Raw genomic sequence first — 22,931 nt, 5'->3', positions numbered from 1 at the left:
TTGGAGAAAACCTTCCTGAGTTTCTCTGATACACCGGCTACTTAGGCAAGATTGTTGCGTCTTTCTTTCTTATCCTCCCTCGCTGGTGTCTGGTCTTCTTTTCTGTGCATCTTTGCTGACTTTATAAACGCCCAATTAGGATAGCCACATGTTTTAAGTGATTCCTTTATATGTGTGTGTTCCTTCTTTTTCCCTTCCGGCTTAGAGGGAACATGTTCTGCCCGGTGGTGTAGGGTCTTGATTACTCCAAGTTTGTGTTCCAGAGGGTGATGTGAGTCGAAGAGGAGGTACTGGTCCGTGTGTGTGGGCTTTCGGTACACTTCAATGTTGAGGTTGCCATTTTCTTCAAAGTGCACAGCGCAGTCCAGGAAAAGCAAGCAGTTGTCCTTTATGTTTTCCCTGGTGAACTTGATGTTTTTGATGTCTGTATGCCAATTCTAAATGTAAAGATTGTCTGCGTAAACTTGAACAGTTCCAACCCGGTCTTACTGTGAGAACGGGTTGACGCGTCACGCTTGTGCTCGCAGCGTTTTAAAAAGAAACGTATGACAAAAGGGGCACCTGCTCAGTAAAACCATCAACAGGGTGAAAAATACCAAAAATTGAAGGCAGAGACGGGCTACAACTTCTGGATCCATTTTATATAAATCATTTTATTGATTATCGTCTTATGAAAGATAACTTTGACGTACACGAGCGACCAGGCGCGTTGCAAGCTTTTCAAAAGTGTGGGGGATGTTGTCTGTGCCTAAAATAATTTCATGTTATTCATCTTGTTAGTTTAATTTCCATAATAGCGGAGCAGGTGCGAATTTTAGACGCGTCACGCATGTCTCCGTTTTAAACATGTTTAAACTGTTCAGAATACAAATCCAGGCTCTGTCTCGTTAGATTGGTGCAACTAAAGTTTGTACTGAATGAAACTTTACATTAAACCATGTTAAAAAGAAAAGAATCCGATTAAATTGTTTCCCCCTCATTTACAGTCAGTACAGCGCAGTGCGCATGGCTCTGGGTTTAATCAAGTTTAATTGTTTCTCTTTGCAACAATCTTCACAAGAAGGCAAAACAGTTAAATGGCAGGTTACAGATATTTCCATTTGACTGTTTATTTTGACGGATAAACTCAAGGATGTTGGTTGTTTTGAAAGAATTACCCCGACGCACACTGATGCGCATGGATGAGCTGACATTTTAATCGTTACGCACATCGCGGAGGTAACTAAATCATTCAAGAAAAGATTCCCATCAGAACGTCAGAGCTTTATACTGGACACTGTGTTCAGCGCGGCTCGGTGCGCACACGGTGGACAGTGAGCTGAAGATCTGTAGAGGGGTTCGCAGCGCAGAACCACGACGCATGCGGTAAGATTTCCTCCCACTGAAGCAGTCTGGAAACCTGGTCTCTCTGAGGGACGTGTCACTTGGAAAAATGTTCGCTGATCATGAAACGTTGGCTGAATAGTGCTTGTTCCCGTCTCTAATATGGAGACGCATGACGCATCCAGTCTGAGGCAGAATAGCCTCTTCAGCTCATAAAGCACCTGTAGAGACATTTGATCACGCACCAAGTTTATGTGGAGCAGAAGCGGTCGGGCCGCAGGTGAAATGTTCCTAGCCTACATGAAGTGAAACTGTTTAATTGTTACATTAATATGTTACTGGACATGCTGGTCTGGTTGGTTAGACCAGTGTTTGAAGTGAAACACACACACACACACACACACACACCAATTAAAATAATGCTGATAGCATGGACTAGAAGACAGGTGATGGTTCACGTGTTTAAATGATGATCAGGCTGCTGTAAAATGTAATCTCCATCCACATCCAGATAGAATTATCCTCTATTCTTTCTCTAGTTGCTCTGCTCTTGTCTGGGCTGACGTAGCTGACGGAGCGCGCGGCACGCCTAACTAGCGGCTGATGCACATTTTACGCATTTGGAGAGGTGGGCTGGATGTTTTGCTTTTACTGGAAGATGGTCCACTTAACGCACGGGTGTAGACTACATATTAATGACAAATGAATGAAAATTAAATTGGGAGTTTTTACTTCATACTTTAGAAATAAAAATGGCGGGGGAAAACATTTATGACGTCTTTTTAAACAAAATTTTCTAGCACGACCTGCCTGCTTCACTTAAGTCTCTGCTTATTAAGGTCCGTCCAAAATTACCGTGGCCCACCCAAAAATGAAAACCTGGCGCCGCGCCAGTTATAAACCTCTGCAAATTGTTGTTCTTCACGTTATCAAACTCAGACTTTGTACAGCTAATGTCAAGATGTAAAATTATGAATTCAGTCGAGCTCTTCCATCCCTCCCTCTCCTGCTCTCCTGGAAACCCGACATCGGCTGTCAGAAGAGGGAGGTGAAGAAGGAGATGAGGCAAACAGAGTGAGTGCGACGTAAAGAAACCAGACTGGTGTGGAGGTGAGCAAAACAGCTGGAAAAGTGTGGGTGTTGAATCCCCCCATGAGATCTGAGCTGGTAAAACAAAAATCCTCATCAGCAGGCTTTTTTGAAAGTGTGTGTGTGTGTGTGGGGGGGGGGGGGGGGGGGGGCGGCACAGCTGCCAATCATAAATTTTGCCAGGGACATGTCCCCGGCGTCCCCGGTTAAAATGATGCCTATGGACCCAGGTGTCATCCACATATCTGTACCAGTGGCTGGGTGCTACCCCTTCAAAAGAGCCATGAGCCTTTCTTTCCACTTCCTCCATGTGAAGGTTGGCTACAATAGGTGACACGGGGGAGCCCATGGCTCAGCCATGTTTTTGTCTGTAGAAACCTTCGTTGTATTTGAAATATGTAGTGGTGAGGCAGAGGTCTAACAATGTGCAAATCTGATCGGGTGTGAAGTTGGTCCTGTCCTCCAAGGTGTTGTCTTCTTATAGTCGTTTTCTGACAGTCTCCACTGCCTCCGTAGTGGGTATGCAAGTGAAGAGGGAGACTACGTCAAAGGACACCATGGTTTCATCTGGATCCAGGGTAAGTTTCTGGACCTTGTCAGTGAAGTCGGTGGAGTTCTTGATGTGGTGTGGGGTGTTCCCCACCAGAGGTGCAAGGATGGTAGCAAGGTGTTTCGCGATGTTGTAGGTGACTGAATTTATGCTACTGACAATGGGTCTGAGAGGGGTACCTTCCTCGTGAATCTTGGGAAGTCCGTAGATGCAGGGTATGGCATCTCCTGGATAAAGGCGGTGATCTGTCAGGCGGTTGATGGTTTTGTCCCTTTCAAGGCCTTGAAGGCAAGCTATAACTTTCTTTTTGTAGCTGCTTGTGGGGTCTCGCTTTAACAGACATATTGCTACTTGTGAGTAATAATATTTTTGTCCAACAGTGTATCTTTTTAATTCGTGTCCTATTTAGTAAAACTTGGCTCATTTTAGCATTAGCTCATTGTTAGCGTTAGCTACAACAGGCTGCTGCAGGGTCGTTTATGAAAGTTGTAATTCCACTTTCAACCAGTAGGCCGGAGGAGCAGCAAACTGGTAAATGTTACTTTAAGGCCAAACTTCTTGAAGGTAAATTCTTACATAAACTTCATCCGACAACAGTTTGAAGACTTACCTGGTTAAAGTCTTGACAGAGAGGTAGAAAACACACCCACATGTGTGCGCACACTCACACTTCCTCACTGACTCTGTTTATGCAGCGTGATCTGAGACAGGTAGAGATGTGAGTGTGATCAGCGATATATGATTCACCTGTTCCTGCTTATGTACGTACATCTAAGCACAGCATCTTTATTCCACTCACACCACAGCTTTACGCAATCACACTCCTCCATACATTAGCAAGCTGCTCAAATAGCGCCCAACCCTTTATCTCCCAGTGTGGGACCTGACTTTCCTTAAAGGGCGCCTGAGGGCTCGTGGGAGGCTGAGAAGCAGTGCCGGCCTTCTGCATGGAGACGCTGGGATAACGTCATTGTCTCCTCAGCTGGAGAAGTCTGAATCTGAGTTTGAGTCATCCAGGTCTGAGGGAGAGGACCGATCCCTCGGGGTGACGGGTCAGAATCTGCTGAACAGGAACTGCAGGAGAAACTCAGGGTGTGTGTGTGGCTGACACACCATGACTGTGTGTGTAGTTGTTGCTCTTTGAGCACAGTCACGACTCTGACTTATAACTAACATTATGACACAAATGAAAAAGATGTTGTTTTATGTCTTAAGGATGTTTTGTGCTGCAGATTAAAAAAAATTATAATTTAAGAGTTTTTTTTTTATTATTGTCTCTCTTCTCTAACTCTATTAACTTTGCATTTAAACCATCTTTGTTTATCACAAAAATCCCTTATTTTATAGTACATCGTGTACATAACTGATATCTGTATCACTGATTATTTTAGTAATTTTATTTTAAAAACAGACATTATTATTTTCATAACTTCATTATTGTTTCTCCTGGAAGCGCTCAGTCAGGCCGAGTGCTGTGATGTTGGGAGGTCCGGTCTTGGGGACGGAGCGGGGTGAGTGACGGCGGCTGCAGCGTAAGCATCTGTCTCTTTTATTTAGGGACACGGAGAAGTTAAAAGGAGAGAGAAATAGAAGATAGAACTTTTTGTTCCACTTTATTCTTTTGCTTCATGATGATAAACTGATGTTAAATTCAGCTTAAAGAGAAACTGGGAGGAAGCTTTGTTTCATTTTAAGTTACAGGAGGTCTTGTCTCCTATCTGCTCCTCCAGAGACAGCATGGACGTGAGGGTTACATGGTGAGGGTCCCACAGGACAGGTTAGTGCAGTCACACAGCCGAGCTGGAGGGGGACAGGTGTTGTCCTGCTTTATATTGCAAGCTTGTGTGTTAAGTGCATTACAATCAGCAATCCAAACAGCAGCAGCACCCCATCCCCCCCACCCTGGCCCTCTTGCTTCTGGGTCTTTTTTGTGTGTGGCCCTCGGACCATTATAATCGAGGACCCCTGCCTCACAGTTTTACTCCGACAAGTGGAGCAGTTTAGCTTCAGCTATAGAGCTCCGGACCCCACGTGACTCTCAGTTAGTAGACGCCATTTTGGCAGGAAAAAAAGGCAAACAAACACGGATGTAACCATGAACGTGAACGGGATCCGCTTGGATTTTACTTCGTCGGAGTTTACTTCACACTTTAAAACCGAAGAAATCGTTTTATATAGTCAGAAATTAAATAGACTAAGCATCTCCGACCCTTACCGTGCCCCTGGGATACTTTTTAAAAACGCCAGAAGCTGTCGGAGTGGACTTCTTACCGGACCTGGCCGGGGAACCCCTTGGGATTCCCCCGGCCGGAGGAGCTGGGGAGAGGTCTGGGACTCTTGACGCTACTGCTCCCGCAACCCGACTCCGGATAAGCGGATGAAAATGGATGGATGGACAAATAACAGATTTACACGTAAGTAGTTTAATTAGAGTGCTGTGCTGTTTGAATGTATAAACTGAACACCAAGAGAAATCACTAGTTTAATTTTTTCCATGAATAAAATAAATATGCCAGGCAGGAGCGTCTCACGATCCGTCTCGGTGAGACAGATAATAGCAATCCAAAGTGCTTTTTATGTGTGATCTGACAACTGATCAGTCATTGCTTAAAAATTAAATACAGCTTAGCCGGTTAATTGCTGTGATCATAAAACACGGAAACGGCAGCACGCAGAAATCACGAGGCACCGTTTTACGTGATGTTTACTTGTTGCTATGAGTAATAAGACAGAAAAAGCCACGCCAAAATAAGTTTAGGAAGCCCGTTAAGAATCATAATAAAAGCATTTAAAATAAATACCACACACAGTTGAGGAAACGTTGGTTTAAGTACCTGATATGAAGCGGTCGCTGCATAAGCGAAATCCTTTACTCTCGGGATCCCACCGTTTCATTTTAGCCCGGTCACTAGCGCGTTTTATTACAATGATCCAACGTTAGCGGTGCTCCGGATCTTGGGGAATCCTGTAGATGGCTCATTCCTTATGTCACCCGCGTCTGTTCTGCATCCTGGGGCACAACAGGAATCTACCATATTTCCTGTTTGATTGAGTTTTCTGACAATAACAAATAGTCCAGCTGCCGGCTTCTGCCTGCCAAATGGCGCCGTTTCGATTTGAACTGTTGCATGCCGGTGTAGTGAACCTGATTAGGCTCTTTTAATTATGTAGAGTAATGGTTTATGCTCTTTTATGAAAGAGGAACCATCCTACATATTTTATAGTTTTAAGAAGACTCAAAGGTTGTTTTCATCGATAAACTGTCGATAATATCCGTGGGTCTGTGTTTCAGTTCAATGAAGAGACAAGTTTGAAAGTTAAAATATTTAATTCTTCAAATTAAACTAATGATTTTGAAAATGACAAGCATAGGAAACAACAATCAACATTGGCAACTTTGTTGAACAATCTTTAACAGTTGATATTGCAAACTTGCTCAAATAGACCTTGTGTTGAATGTGAAGATTGAGAGTGATGTGATGTGATTATGGATGCGTGTGTGTGCAAAATGTAGTGAAAATTGAGGATAAGGTGAGATGAATGCGTGTGTGTATCTGATTTTGCTTCAGGAAGAAACAGGTGTCTGAGTGAAAAGTGATGGTTTGAATAAACTTAGGTTTTGTTGGAAAAGATGCATCATACGCTATCTCTCGTGGACTGCCTCACCGTATTCGGACCCTCTTTTAGACCCGGGACATCAAAGGACAATGTTTCATCCAGGGGTGACACATCGGCTGGCAGAGAAGACGAAGGCGTGCTGCGACCCGGTCCAGAGGTGACCTCGGTACACGTGATGAAGCGTTTGCAGATGCACTTTCTTAAGTTTAATTACTCAGAAAATCAAAGACTCTGGACGAGTCTGCATTAGCGGTTGTAATTCAGCTGTCCTGTCTGGCTTGGCAGGAACAGCGTGAGGGGGGGGGGGGGGGGGGGGGGGGGACAGGAGCCGCAGGCTCCCTTCCCCGGGTGCGTGTTCAACACATCCGAACTCTCTCGTTGACAAACTCGAACTCCACTATCAGACTGAAACTTACCAAACCCAGTTCTCTTCTCAAAGCAAAACGTGTGCGTCAGAGCAAATGTGTTTTGGAGTTTACTGTGAATGCAGATGCGTGTGAGCGAGTGTGAAGGTCATCCCCAAACATCCTCAAACCTTATTTAATTAAGTATGGATTCATTCTAGTTATGACTACCCAAAGCATAATAATCATTCATTTGATTAAACACATTTATAATGAGCAAAATGATAATGATTATTCTTTAACATTAAAATAAAGAAAAGGAAGTTTAAGACTTGTTATCGTTATGACTACTGCCATGGGAACAACATCTTCTGGCACGAAGCTGCAGGTGGCAGATATTATGGTTTCCAGCAGATTCTTGCAGACTTCATGTCTGCAAAGGTCTCAATCTGTGGGTGAAAGTTCTCAGCGACCCAGCTCTTGACCCAGCCGGCAAAGTATAACCTTTTGCACAGAAAACCCATATTTCCTCACGTTACACCGGGAAACGTGACGTCAACTCCCGTAGCTCTATAGAGCCACGCATGATACCAAAATTTTATTAGACATATTTTGGGTTGTTTTAAATCCCAACGGACACGGAGACTGAAGTGAAAGAGAAAGGGGGAAGAAGAAAGGAAGACGCTGGGAAAGAAAAGAAAAAATATTTCACATTTATAAACAATAATGGATGTAGAAGAATCTGCTTCTAGACCTGCAGAAAAAAAAGGGGGCACACAAAAATACAACTCAACCAAAATATCACTGCACCAACTATTTGAGGATATATAACTGTAACAATTTTTGCTGAAAAGCACACATGGTGCAATTAGTGCCAACCACAGCCTTCGGTTATGTGTCAAAAATGCCCAAGTCCATATTTGTGAGAGCACCAAGTGAGCACCCATGTGCGTACACGCACTTGTGCATGTAAGGTTTCTCTATAGGACTATTCAATTGTGAGTAGGGGCCACATGTCATGTTGGGAATATGTTTTACCCAGGACATGAAAGAATCACAGACGGAAACGATGGTAAGTAAATAACAAATAATATTTATTAAGAATGATGTGTAACTGAAAGCGCTGCTCCAAACGGGAACAGGAGGGACCGAGATCTAAACCGGGAAAGCAAACAGGTATTAGAATCACGAAACCCTGGAACCAGAGAACCAGAACTAGAATTGTTCGGAGAGCAATTCTTACTGGAGATGATCGGTCTTGGTGAGGCAGGGCTGGGTCTTTGGGACCAGGCGGGGACAGACAAGCAGCAGAGAGTGAGGATCCAGGACGGGACGAGGAAACAGGCTGCGAGGCAGGTCCGGACGCTGGTGGTTATGCAGGCTGGGAAGCGGGCAGGACGACAGGTGGGTGGCGGAGAGTGAGGAGACCAGGGGGACGGTGAGCGACGTGATGTTGGACTAACAACTCCAGACGGCGGTGGGTAATTCCTGAGAACAGACGAGCAGGAACCTTCAGGACTCAGTAGATCAGGGCAGACTGGAACGGGCAGACAAGATTAAAACTGAACAACAAACTAGAACTGCGACTGGCTAGTGTTAACCCAAGATGCGAGTATCAACCGGCACTGGAGTTGTGTCACACCGCTCCTTAAGTACCCCTGGCCCTCTGATCAGGGAGATCACTAACAGCTGGCTCTCCGACACACCTACCAGTTAACACAAATCTGGGACAACTGCAGTGTATTAAGTGAAATCAGTGGTGAGCAGGGCAGACCGTGACACCACGGATCTGCCCCCAAAGACCCAAGGAAGATGGAGGAGTTCCAAGCCCTGAGAGTGCGGAGACCCCAGGGAGGCTGCTGCCAGAGAAGCCCCAACCCCCCTCCCGAGAGGTGGGGCGGATCACCCCAGCCAAGCAGCAGCCGTGCCAGAAGTCCAAGAGATAATAATGGCTAGCCCCAGGCCTGCTCACAGCTACCCACTCCAGGGCAGCTCAGAACTCAGTGGCCCTAGATGCAAGGGCGTCCAACTCCAGCGGAGACCCGGCAGAGGCCAGGGAACCGGACCCAACCAGGCAGCCACTGGAAGCGAGCCGGCAGATGCCAAAAACCTCCATCCTCAAACACAAGCGTTTTTGTAGAGTGAGTAGGTACCCTGTAGGTGGCACGCTTTACAGCTGTTAGCTACAATGCTAGCAGTTAGCATGTTCAGTTTGCTCATTGTCAATAAAACCCACAATAAGAAGAAGTTTGATTTTTCTGCTGACATCATGGCAGAGCCTGGAAGTGAAAGCATGAGAATAATGTCTTTGTAGGTGAAACAAAGAGCTTAAGCCAGTGTGAACATCGGCACAGCCTACACCAATGTGAGGGAACTAAAGGAGACTACGAAATCAAACTGATGGTGACCTGGCTTTGTTGCTACTGGACTTGTAGTAATAATATTTTTGTCCAACAGTGTGGATCTTTTTACTTAGTGGTTTATTTTAGTATTAGTCTTTTCATGCTGGTGTTAGTTCGTTGTTAGCACTAGCTACAGCAGGGTAGCTTATGACAGTTGTAATTCCACTTTCAACCAGTAGGGCAGAAAAGCAGGAAACAGTCTAGTGTTACTTTAATATGAGATGAAGTAAATTGTTGTGCGTTGGCTCATTTTCAAGTATTCTGGTGCAGAAAGTCTGAAGTTTGTTACTTTTTATGAAAATCAAAATAATATTTGGATAATTTCTATAATTTACAACATTAAGAACAAGTTTTAGAGCTAGTAGGAGATAACCAGGCTCTGTTTTAAGTGGGTATTTCCCTCTAATGACAGCCACCGGATGAAGATGTGTGTCAGTGAAGGCCAAAAAGGTCCGGAGGTCTTGGTTTGTTGTTGGGCTCATATTTAAAGGTTCAAACAGAGATGAATAGAGACTGCAGATTTCACTCCTGAGTTATGCAGGTAAAAGTGGAAACTGAACACTGCAGTCTGGTTTTGAGAGGCAGGTAACTGAGACGGGATCACAGGTGGTCACCTGATGCACACGTAGAGATGCTTTCTAATTGCAGGTGTGGAGAGATGCTCTCAGAGTTGTCCATCTGTAAACTTATCAGAAAGGGGAATATTATGTCCATTTTAAAGTGTTTCAACGTACCCATTGCAATCAGTTTCCTGAACCGCCTCTGTTTGGAGAAATAGAGTTTGCTGCTTTCAGGACTGACAAGCAAACGACTAGTCAGCCAGCATCAAATCTCTAACATTTGAACAGTTTTGGCAAAAAAAAAAAAGTGATACAAATGTACGCTGCTGTCAATTTTACATAACATTGTGATTAAAATGGTCATTTACAAGCATAAAGAGCTGCGTTTCCACTACAGGAGTTCTGGAAGGTGACAGGGGAAATACCCTGGATCGGTCCTCAGCAAGTCGGACGCCGGAATATCGCAACCATTTCAGCAGTGAGTGATGTCACGAATGTCCCGGATAAAGGTCCATTCAGGTGGGCCTGGTCAAATGGAGAAGCACACATATCATGAAGGTCTGGCAACAACAGGTAGGATCAATTATTTATAACTTTTTATTTACATAATGATGCTTCTAAGTGGTGGTAACACTTTACAATAAAGATCCCTTTATTAACATTACTTAGAGCATTATTAAGCATTAATAGACAAAGGGTGTCTTTAATGTCGTTATTGTTAAGTATTAAGTGTCCTTGAGGTTTGGACAAAGGAACAAGACCTGGGGGGGGGGGGGGTCTGCAATACATAAAGTGGTTAAGCAGTTGTAAATACTTTATTTGGTAGTCTATTAATGCTTAATAAGGCACTAAGTAACATTAACAATAGGTCCCTTGTTCAAAAGCGTTGCAAGACTGAATCTGTTCTTACTTTATTATCAGGTTTGCAAAGAGGATTTGAGTCGATTTCAGAACATTTTGTTTTCTTTATTATTCATGAAAGCCTAACATGAAATTATTGCTTCCACGCAGTGACAGCGAGTAAAAGAAGAGCATAAAATCTGAGCTGCCGTTTAACTCTGATGACAGCTTATCACAGTCGTAGGAGAAGACACTGACAGATTGACTGACGGAATAAAAGCAGGGGGAAAATGAACAATGTTTATGGCAACACAGGAGCCTCAGGGTTGAAAACAAATCCTTGGAAATGTCTAATGAGGCTAAAGTGTTGACACAGGGTCACATGAGGTTTTGAAAAGTGTCTCCATGCGAACTCAGTGGCCGGCTATGCGAGGCTTGGCAAACCGTGTTTATTGAAAAATACAAACCCAGGTGACTCACAAGGAAGGTATGTGCACACGTGATTGGAAAGGTGTGACGCTCTTCTGGTGCCAAATTCAGAAATCAATTAAAACACATTACGCTGCTGGTTTATTTATTGTTTATCCGTCACTCCCATGAGACGCAGGTCTTGTCAAACCAGTCTGATAAATAATTTGTTTAATTCAGGTGTGAGAACTTAGTCTTACCTCACCAACACGTGAGTTACCTTTGTTAGTAACTGAATCTTTGACAAAGAGATGTGAAACCTAAGAGAGGAGTGTTTGTACGTGGTGAAGCGTCACAGCTGAGTCACAGATATTAGCCGCGCCTCTGGCATCACCGCCCAGCTAGTGGAAAGTCTCATCAGTTCTGCCTGCCGGGGAATGAAAGTGATTATTTCATGTGAAACCGAATAAACCTTGGAGCTAAACCAAACTGGTACTTTTCTTTGAGGGTTTTTAGTAAAATAATTCGAAATATTTGTTGAAATGTTGGTTTTAAAATGTCTTGGAACCGTTATTTGGGTTTCTATCAACAACAACTACAAAGCAAAACAAACCCTGGCACATTTTAAAGCTGCTACTAAATAAAAAGTCTTGGGAAAAAAATGAAGGCACAGATCCATCTATATTCCAACTCACTTTTGGATTTGAGGAATTCAAGCCTCTGATATTGCAAGAAAGAAAGAAAGAAAGAAAGAAAGAAAGAAAGAAAGAAAGAAAGAAAGAAAGAAAATTATCTTTTATATAGTGCCTTTCAAGATTAATTAACAAAATTAACAAAAATAAAAAAAATTAAATTATTAAAAATGTGTTTCAAATGAAAGCTTTTTCCACTAAGTTGGAACGAGGATCTCCATTTTCTGTGGAGAGCTCAGAATCAAAACTGTCAAGAAGCAAGAGGTGGTTTGGGCATCTGACACTATTTTCTCCTGGCTGTCTTCTGGAAGTTTTCTGGACATGTCCCTCTGGTTGGAGAATCTGGACCAGACCAAGAACTCCATGGAAGGATTATATGTATTTTAGGAAATACCTCAGGATTCGTCTAGACAAATGTCTGGGCTTGCCTCCTAGACCTAGCCTGGCAAGCCAGACTAAATAAATGTATTATTTAGTCTGGCCATGCTCCACTGACGGCTCTCGGTTGTGGGGCGGGTTCTACCGTTGTCTTTCAAATGATCTCCGCATTCTACTGGACAATGAATGTGACATACTCTTGTTTCACTCTGTTGCATCATCCCACCCACCAGGCATATAGAGTGCCCTGATTGGCCCACAAAGCGGATAAACCTATGTGATTTGTTCACTAAGCAGATAGAGCACTATGATTGGCCCACCATTATGGACCAATCACAGCTCTTTATGTGTTTGAAACCCCTCTAGAGAGTTGTGATTGGCTAGCCAGAGTCCTGGTAGGAGCTGCTGAGGTTCCAATGGAGCATGCCTAGACCATTCTTTGCAAAGCAAGAATTTGGTCTAGTTCACTAGGCTATCCTAGACCTGTTACCTCTGATAAATTTGATAGAGGATGGATGTAACCCTTCAGTTAAGGGACACTTAACTTAACTTAACTTAACTTAACTTCTGTTGCTGTCTTGATCTGATATCAAGGACAAACAAGCTGCCTGTTGATTGTGACTTGTAGTCAATCAGAATACGGGGTGACATAAGCACGCTCCTCCTCTGCCATGTTTGTTTGCACCAAATTCATGAAGTTTTGAGACTCTTTCCATCTGATGGGAATATTCGTGTGTGAAACTGTCCTTGTGTAGCTTGTAGATGTATAATTGTGTGTCTGTGTCCTTTCCTTGCAGTTTTATCTTCTGCAAACCCACTTTCTAATTTGTATTCTTTACCCTAGTACCCTACTTCCTGTAAGTCTTTACCTGCGTTGGAGTCGTATTCTCTTTGTGTATGTGCTGCTTTAACATGGAAATTTCCCCACTGTGGAATTAATAAGGTCTATTCACTTATTAATTCATAGTTATTGCCAGAAGGCTGCACACCACACACCATAGAAGCAAAGTTATTATATCAGTGATTTTTTTATAACTGAGTGTGGTCTGTCATGGTTTGAAATTTGTCCAACATTTTTAAAATCCTGCTGTGTGAACCAGCCAGGCATCGTAGTTCAACGTGTGTGTGATTGTACGTTTTAAAAGCTGAAAATTCCTTTGCTGTCTGATGTCCAACTCTTCATTTCCGCTCACCAGCCAGGGGCACCGATTCCTGCAGTGAGCTGAGATTGGACCACTTATCCGGCAGATTATCATCCAGGTTCGTCTGTGGATGACGCTGGAACAGAGTCGGACCCGAACAGGAATTTGTTTGACGTCAGTGTGTCTCCAAATCTAACTACAATTAAATCAAAATAACAGAAGCTCACAAACCTTTTTGCAACGAGACAGCCAGGTGCTTCCAGGTGCTTTCCACTGATGGTTTCACTTCCCACGGCCTAAACCTCTTCTTGTATTTCTAAAACAGACAGCACAGGGTTCATATTTTAAGAATTTATGCTAACTTCCAACTTCAGGAGAAGGTCACACACCTGTTTGGCCACATCCTGTGTTCATGCCAGCCTCTCTGTAAACACAGAAAAACCCATTTTAAAACCAAACCAGCTGAAAACTCCTCCTTGGATTCGATCCTGTTTGTTGCCTTTCAGCTTTGTCATCCCCATCCCCACTGGACCCAGTCATTACCATCTGAGATCGCACCTAGTTTACCAGCCAGGTGGGCTGCATGCGCACACAGCATGCCACCGCCCCCCACCCGGCGGCTCTGCATGACGCGAGATGAGCCGTTGGCTTGGCGTCAGAGCATGCTGGGAGGAAGCAGAAGCCAGAGGAACAGATTGGTCAAGATTACTCACTGTTGTCCGACTCTGAGGCAGGCCTGTTTGTGCAGGATGTTGGTGGGTAAACAGGGGCAGAAAGTGATGGGCCCAGATATCAGGCAACATGTCTGCCCCCCCACCCCCCAGGACCCAGACTGTTTGAGAGGAAGTGTTCACCATAAGATGACCTACCTGTAACAGAAAGTACAATAGCATTAATGTTTACACTTCTCTTTCACTTTCATTAAATAAATTGACGGTTTAATTCCTGAAAGAGGAGGCTTTATTCACAGATACAGTGGGGCAAAAAGTATTTAGTCAGCCACCGATTGTGCAAGTTCTCCCACTTAACATGATGACAGAGGTCAGTAATTTACATCATAGGTACACTTCAACTGTGAGAGACAGAATGTGGAAAAAATATCCATGAATTCACATGGCAGGATTTTTAAAGAATTTATTTGTAAATCAGGGTGGAAAATAAGTATTTGGTCACTTCAAACAAGGAAAATCTCTGGCTCTCACAGACCTGTAACGTCTTCTTTAAGAAGCTTTTCTGTCCTCCACTCGTTACCTGTATTAATGGCACCTGTTTGAACTCATTATCTGTATAAAAGACACCTGTCCACAGCCTCAAACAGTCAGACTCCCAACTCCACTATGGCCAAGACCAAAGAGCTTTCGAAGGACACCAGGAAAAGAATTGTAGACCTGCACCAGACTGGGAAGAGTGATTCTACAATAGGCAAGCAGCTTGGTGTGAAAAAATCAACTGTGGGAGCAAGTATCAGAAAATGGAAGACATACAAGACCACTGATAATCTCCCTCGATCTGGGGCTCCACGCAAGATCTCATCCCGTGAGGTCAAAATGATCATGAGAACGGTGAGCAAGAATCCCAGAACCACACGGGGGGACCTGGTGAATGACCTGCAGAGAGCTGGGACCACAGTAACAAAGGTCACCATCAGTAACACACTACAACGGCAGGGAATCAAATCCAGCAGTGCCAGACGTGTTCTGCTGCTGAAGCCAGTGCATGTCCAGGCCCGTCTGAAGTTTGCCAGAGAGCACATGGATGATACAGCAGAGGACTGGGAGAATGTCATGTGGTCAGATGAAACCAAAGTAGAACTTTTTGGTATAAACTCAACTCGTCGTGTTTGGAGGAAGAAGAATACTGAGTTGCATCCCAAGAACACCATACCTACTGTGAAGCATGGGGGTGGGAACATCATGCTTTGGGGCTGTTTTTCTGCTAAGGGGCCAGGACGACTGATCCGTGTTAAGGACAGAATGAATGGGGCCATGTATCGTGAGATTCTGAGCCAAAACCTCCTTCCATCAGTGAAAGCTTTGAAGATGAAACGTGGCTGGGTCTTCCAACACGACAATGATCCCAAACACACCGCCCGGGCAACAAAGGAGTGGCTCCGTAAGAAGCATTTGAAAGTCCTGGAGTGGCCTAGCCAGTCTCCAGACCTCAACCCCATAGAAAATCTGTGGAGGGAGTTGAAAGTCCGTGTTGCTCGGCGACAGCCCCAAAACATCACTGCTCTCGAGAAGATCTGCATGGAGGGATGGGCCAAAATACCAGCTACTGTGTGTGCAAACCTGGTAAAGCGTAATCGTTTGACCTCTGTTATTGCCAACAAAGATTATATTACAAAGTATTGAGTTGAATTTTTGTTATTGACCAAATACTTATTTTCCACCCTGATTTACAAATAAATTCTTTAAAAATCCTACCATGTGAATTCATGGATTTTTTTTTCACATTCTGTCTCTCACAGTTGAAGTGTACCTATGATGTACATTACTGACCTCTGTCATCATTTTAAGTGGGAGAACTTGCACAATCGGTGGCTGACTAAATACTTTTTTGCCCCAATGTATCTACAGATACTTTTTATTTTTGATGAAGCAACAAGTTTGTGGATCCAGGACATTGTGTTCCCTTGTGGGTCCTGGAGGTCAGCTCACACAATGAGCGTGAAATCGATGTTATTTTCCAAGAGTTTCAGCTTATTTTACCTCCCTGGGCCAGGTTACAGGGAGTGTGCTTTATTTATATTAAAGGTGTGGAACACTCATTTAATCAATACATTTGCAGTGATCTCCAGTAGGACTGAATGCACCATTTCCAGGAACTAACAGTGTCCACATCGCAGCTGAGCTTAAGACGGCAGGTTTTGGAGTATTATTTCCTGACATCTGAACGTCTCGCCTCTGACTGGATAGCAGCAACACAACTTTACCACTGACTTGCAACATTGATGTTTTATCTCTACAAATAACACACTTCTGGAGGAGTTCTGCCATGTGGTGACGTTGCTAATGCTAACAGTTAGCTTAGACTTGTCGGGACGATATCTGCTGTTTTCTGAACGCTAAACCAACAACAGAATGAATGGGGCCATGTATCGTGAGATTCTGAGTCAAGATGGGTGAGTCCATGAATGTTAAGTGACAGTGTGACGTAGATCTATCCGAAGCTAATGCAGCAGATAGGTGTAGGAGACTATTTTCATGTTCAGCCTGCATGAAAATCTCAGAGTGACCGATTGTCACCAGAAATTATCATTAAAAAACAGGTTTTCAGTATTCCACACCTTTAAAGTGGTTGTCCTTGAATGACCAACATCTCAAGGTTAAAAGATTTAACGAGCTTCAGGTTTGCTGTAGCATGCCCGCATAGACGGCGGCTTCACCATTTATGAAAAAATTAATTTACATTTTTAATACAAGTATTGGTATTTCAAAAAGGACACAATTAAACTGTTTCTGACTGTGTCCCCCTACATGTCCTGGTGTTTCCTTTACTTTTGCAGACAAAAAGGAAATAATCCAGCATCTAAGAGTTTCTCTCCTTCACTCACAAAGACTTTTATTTTTCATCAGAACAGAACAACAGGAAGCGATGAAGCTCCCCTTCTTCCCGCAGTTCCACCTCGTTCTAGCGTTGAATCCTCTATCCACGCTTGTTTGCTTGCCTGAAGGCTTGACTTGTCATTAAAATGTTTAAACTGGTTGGGCTTGTAGATCATCTGGCAGTTGAGGTATAAAAATGACAGGGGGATTTCTCTCTGCTGTGTTTTCCCCAAACTTATAGGGAAGCAATTGAAAACACATAAAATAATGAAAGACATAAGACTGTCAGGATATTTTTTTATTTTAAGCATTTTAATGTAAGTTAAAGGTCAACAAACTGACTATTAACATATTACCTGCCAGCTGCTAATTGGAATAAAAACAATCAGCGATCCAAAAGAGCAACTTTCACCTCTGTGTCACAAGTTTAATACATTATGTGTCGTTTGTGAGTTGTCTATAGTAGCAGAACTTCTTATCATCATGAGCAGGTCAAATGTTGACTCACAGACCTCACTGAGAGTCGTATCATGTAAAAACGAAAAAATCAGCTGATGGTGATTTAGTCATTACTCAGTAAAGTGCCAAAGTGTGCTTTTTTACCAAAGAAACACCAACGTGTCAGGCTGTTCAAAGTTCAGAACTTCCCACACTCTTCTGTGTTTTACACCACTTGGTGGTTTGTTTGTTTTTTGTGTTTCCCCCCCAGTAGTCAGTTTGACTGGTTCAAGAGGAAGTGGCCCTACAAATAAAACCTTTCTGGGGAAGCCAACTTCCCTCCCGATAAATCAACAATAATGACATGCTTGTGTTTGACTCTGTAGTTTGGGCGTGATTACAGCGAAGTTCAGAAAATTATAAATGCTCTGTCATCAAGCTGATTACCTGTCAGACATTTTGCTTTCTCCTAATCATACAAAAGTCACGGTCATACATGTAAATGGCCTGTATTTGTATTTGATGTAAAATCATAGATGTGTGTGTGTGTGTGTGTGTGTGTGTGTGTGTGTGTGTGTGTGTGTGTGTGTGTGTGTGTGTGTGTGTGTGTGTGTGCATGTGTGCATGTGTGTGTGTGTGCGTGTGTGTGTGTGTGTGTGTGTGTGTTGCGGGAAATTGATAAAATATCAGTGTCTTACCTGCTGTAGATGTTCATATTTTTTATGTTGGAGAAATCAAACCTTTTTGATTAGATTGACAGGCTAATGGCTAGTCTGCTAAAAGCCAAGATTGTCATTCTATTGGAAAATATAAGCTAATAGCGTATGCTGGCAACAATGCATTTCAAAAATGGGATTGTCGGGGAAGGACTCGACACATTCATCTTAGTGAAGTGGTGAAAACAGTTTTAGTGAAATTGATGCATAATGGGCAACACTTTACAATCATGTTAATATTAAGTATGCATTACTAAGGAGACACCCCACGGCACTTTGTCCTAACCTTAAGTACAATTAATAGTTAACAATATCTGGAACGTTAATAACGAGATCCTTCATTTATTAATGCTCAACAACGCACTAAATAATGTTAATAAAATGGACCTTTACTGTAAAGTGTTCATGTGACACAAAAACTTATGATAACAGTTTTACCTCGCTATAATGCAGTTCACCCCCGTGGCCTCACTGTTTTGCGGATGTTTTTCTGTCAACAAATACAAGGCAACAATGTGAATTGATAAATCCAATCAAATCATGGAAAAGATAGGCAAATGGAAAAAAACGAACCAATCAGCAATTGGCAGAGGAGAACTTGACGGTTAAAGAATCAATCAGAGTCAAAACTGTCGTTTCACTACCGTTTGTTGTCTGTTGGGGTAGTGGTGCACACACGGATCGTTCTGCTACAATTTGTCGTCCGTTCAAGCGGAGAGGAGGCGAACGGATCATTCCGCTATCGTCCTTGACATTAGAGGAGGGGCACACGGTTCGTTTCACTACCGTGCGTCATCCGTAACAGTGGGGTTGGAGGGTGGATGCTTGGCCTAGCGGGGACCAAGCAAGGCCTTATAAGCAAGGCTTATAAAACGCTGGGGGACACCCTGTGGTAAACGTTGAACAATTTATGTCTAAAACAAGAAAATGTCCACATCGGGAGGAAAAGTACTAAATGTGACCATCTTTTCCCCACTGTGGGATCAATGAAGTCTATAATAAAGTCTATTCTGAGAAGTTTTTTGGTGAGTAAACATCCGGGCTTACCCCTGGTTTTTAAAGTTCCAGTGGTAGCAGCGAGCAGGACCAGGAGAAGAGTGGACCTGAGCTGAAGTGGTGCATCTGGTTGTTTTGGTGGTGCTGCTGTAGCCGTAATATAATTAACATTCGGTGTTATTGACTACATTTACATGCAGCCAGTAACCCTTTTAAAACCCGAATATTCACAATAACCCGGTTCCGCAAGTCCATGTAAACACCGCCAAAAACCCGGATATGCTCATAACCAGGTTTTTAAAAACCCGGTTACTACACCTGGGGTAACCCTTTTCTAACCCGAATGTTTGGTCGTGTAAACGCATACCGGGATATCCCCATCAAAGCGTGTGTTCTGCGCATGCTCTGTTCGCAAGGAATCTTGGTCTTTTGAGTAGCGAGACGTCTTGTATGCGCCAGAACACCGGAAGTAAACAACAAGTTGGGAGCAACATGGCGAGTCGCGGTAAGAGCTGCTGGTGGGTCAATACCAGCACTAAAGCGCAAACAAACGCGGTCGCTATCTCTTCTGAACTGGGAAACATGTTGTTGTTTTCACGGATACCGGAACAAGAACCAGAAATGGCGCATATTGCGTCTTGACGTAGTCCATACGTCCTAACGCTACCCCAACGTCCGCATTTAAATCGGGTTATGCAAGTTAGAGGTAACTCCATTTATGCTTGTAAACGGGTTATTCTGATCAACTCAGAAACCTGAATACCGACCTTAACCCGATCATAACCCGGATATTGGCTGCATGCAAACGTAGTCAATGCTGCATTTTTGTGAGGAAAAACATTCAGAGATCCCATGAAAGCATTCAGGCAGCTCACGTTGGTAAATTAGTAAAGGGAAAGCTAATAAATACACCTGAAAACAATTCTTACCTTTAGCAGAGTTTTGCATGCTTTTCTGCGTCATTATTAGGGCACTGAGAGTCTTTAAACAAGAGAAAAAAGTGTAAAAATGGTATTGCCTGTCTGAGAAAAGTCTTAAAACATTTTTAAATGTAAAAATAAAGCTTGCTACTTCGTGGATTCCACATTTATGGGTTATTTTTAGAATGTATCTCCTGCGATAAACGAGGGACCACTGTATTTCTGTTTTCTAATAACTGAAATTTTAAATGTTACTGTAAACTGAATTATTTTGACGGTATTTCTCTGTTTTTTTAAACGTCAGTTTATTGTGTAGATTTGCTTATCTGTTGAACACTTGCACTGTTACTGTGTATTTTGCTTCAAAAGGATCTACTTTGATCTTGGCTTCACCGAGACCAGCCCTCTGCTCATCACTCAATGTGGAAACAATCTGTATTTCTTCAAACTGAGGTGGTTCAAAAAGCTGTGTACAACAGGTAAGATGATGGTCCACAGAACTCCACCTGAGATGTTGTTTGTGGTTCAAAATAAGAAGAATAATGAAAAAATTATTTGAAATGTTTCCAAAAACATCTGAAGGTATGGTCCCGGCCTTTTTAAAAAAAAAGAGTAAGAAGATTTCCTGTTGGAGAGGAAGTTTAGCATCGCTTGGGCACAGACGGGAAGAGCACAGCAGCCAACAGGAAACTGTTCCCTTCTGCATGTGAAATAATGTTCAGAGGAATGTTTGGATAACCTCTTTAATCTGTTTCTGCTGAATCCACAGTTTTGTTTTACATGCGGAAAATGTTCAACTTGTTGATGCTGTCACTCATGGACGTAATTTTCACTTTAGAAGTGGGGGGGACGGGGGTTGGGGGGGTGGGGCGGTATCTTTACAGTATGCTCTAATGGGAAACAGGCTTCAACACAAACGGTTGTTTTCCGCTTGGTCCTAGAGCTCAACCAGTGTCAATTTAATATAGCGTAATACTGTTTTTGGATGGTTAAAAGTGCAGGGGTCAAAACTTGACTTTGGAAAAAGTGGGGGGGACACGTCCCCCCTGCCCCCCCCCCCCCAAATTACGTCCATGCTGTCACTGCCTGAACATACATACAACTGTATGTGGTTTTTATGAGTTTATGAGTGCAGCAGAATAGTAGTCACTTTCAAAAGTGGAAATGGGACATTCTTTATTGTAGAATACCAGTTAAAACACAAATTTGGATTTGTTTATTTTACAGAAATGATGACTTAATCAGAGGCCTCAGGTATCACCTTTCCAGCACCTACAATGGAGTTCTAAACCTAATTCCAAAACTGTTTCAGACCCTCCTGCATCTAATCAAAACAACTTTGGGGCGACGGTGGCACAGGAGTTAAGTGCTCGCCCCGTAATCGGAAGGTTGCTGGTTCGAGCCCCGCTCAGTCTGTCGCTGTCGTGTCCTTGGGCAAGACACTTAACCCACGTTGCCTGCTGGTGGTGGTCGGAGGGACCGGTGGTGCCAGTGCTCGGCAGCCTCGCCTCTGTCGGTGCGCCCCAGGGCAGCTGTGGCTACATTGTAGCTCATCCCCACCAGTGTGTGAATGTGTGTGTGAATGGGTGAATGACTGATTGTGTTGTAAAGCGCCTTGGGGGGTCCCAGGACTCTAGAAGGCGCTATATCAAATACAGGCCATTTACCATTTATTTACCATTTAACTATTCCAACACAATAGGACCTAATGACATCAATAGCCCGTTTTATAAGACAGACCAATGATGGCAAATCAGAATAATATTACCGCAATGGTATGTCTATAAACGTGCCATGCCGGCATTGCGTTGCATGAATTTTGCGGGATTCGTTCCGCCTCGCTTGGTAATAATATTGCGGTAATGGTCTGTCGTATGCGCCCTGGCGCAACAGAGGCAGACATCATGATGACGTGGGGAGTTAGTGCTGAGCTCCGGCTGGCAAATTTATTGAAAATAAAAGTAAACACGGGCAATAAGGTTTGCTTTTTGAACAAAATGAACTGAGATGGCAGACTGGAGTGCTGCAGCGCTCCACGAGCCTCTCTGTTAGAGCTGAAGCTCAGATCACCAGAGACTGCACAGGGACTGATGGGGACAGACACCTTTAGGAGCTGCTTGTTAAAAAAACTTAACGATCACGGCTTCAGTCGCAATAAAAAGCAAGTTATGTCCAAGATAAACAGAAGTCTGTGGCAGCGCAGAGACTGCCCCCATACCCCCTTTATGCAGCCATCACCTAATCTTTTATAAAATTGCCACGACTGCGTCACATTACCTCCACGGTCTGATCTTATAAACGACCTTTATCCTCCCCAGGAAACCGCGGCAAATCCAGTTTTGCAAACGCTACTGACTCATCGCTGGTAGGGGTGAGGGGTATTCATGGACAGTTTCAGCTTGTTAAGCAACAACAGTCAGCTACATACATACATTATAAGCTTTACTCTCCTATATTCCTGTCAAAATTGACAAAGATCCTCAGATGAGAAGATGAATGTCTTCAAGAAACCAAAGAGTTCCAGGTGCCTTCATTTGAATCCTTTGGATTACCATGAGCTGAATGGCTGAGAACCTTCACCAGCATAAAGTTTTGTCATACACATATCCTTTTTTTGTTCAGAGATTAACACTCTTCCCTTTTATTAAATCTGTTTTTATCACACAAGGGAGTCCATCCATCCATTTTCTTCCACTTATCTGGAGTCCGGTTGCAGGGCCAGCAGCCTAAGACAGGAAAGTCAGACTTCTCTCTCCCCAGCCACTTGGCCCAGCTCTTCTCGGGGAACCCCGAGGCGTTTCCTGGCCAGGTGAGAGACATAGTCCCTCCATCTTGTCCTGAGTCTACCTTCAGGTCTCCGCCTGGTTGGACGTGCCCAGAAATCCTCACCAGGGAGGCATCCTAATCAGATGTCTGAGCCACCTCAACTGTCTTCTCTTGATGACCGCACTTCTCACCCTATCTCCA

At 43.5% G+C, this 22,931-nt stretch overlaps 1 pseudogene; it reads right to left on the bottom strand.

The window, feature by feature from the left end:
* The window catches only part of LOC129164479 (uncharacterized), an 8,113-nt pseudogene extending 4,202 nt beyond the window's left edge, over positions 1–3,911 (bottom strand).
* Between the last annotated feature and the right edge of the window lie 19,020 nt (positions 3,912–22,931).

This window comes from Nothobranchius furzeri, chromosome 4 (genome assembly GCF_043380555.1).
Source record: "Nothobranchius furzeri strain GRZ-AD chromosome 4, NfurGRZ-RIMD1, whole genome shotgun sequence".
Classification (NCBI taxonomy): Eukaryota; Metazoa; Chordata; class Actinopteri; order Cyprinodontiformes; family Nothobranchiidae; genus Nothobranchius; species Nothobranchius furzeri.
This window is presented reverse-complemented; position numbering and strand designations above follow the sequence as displayed.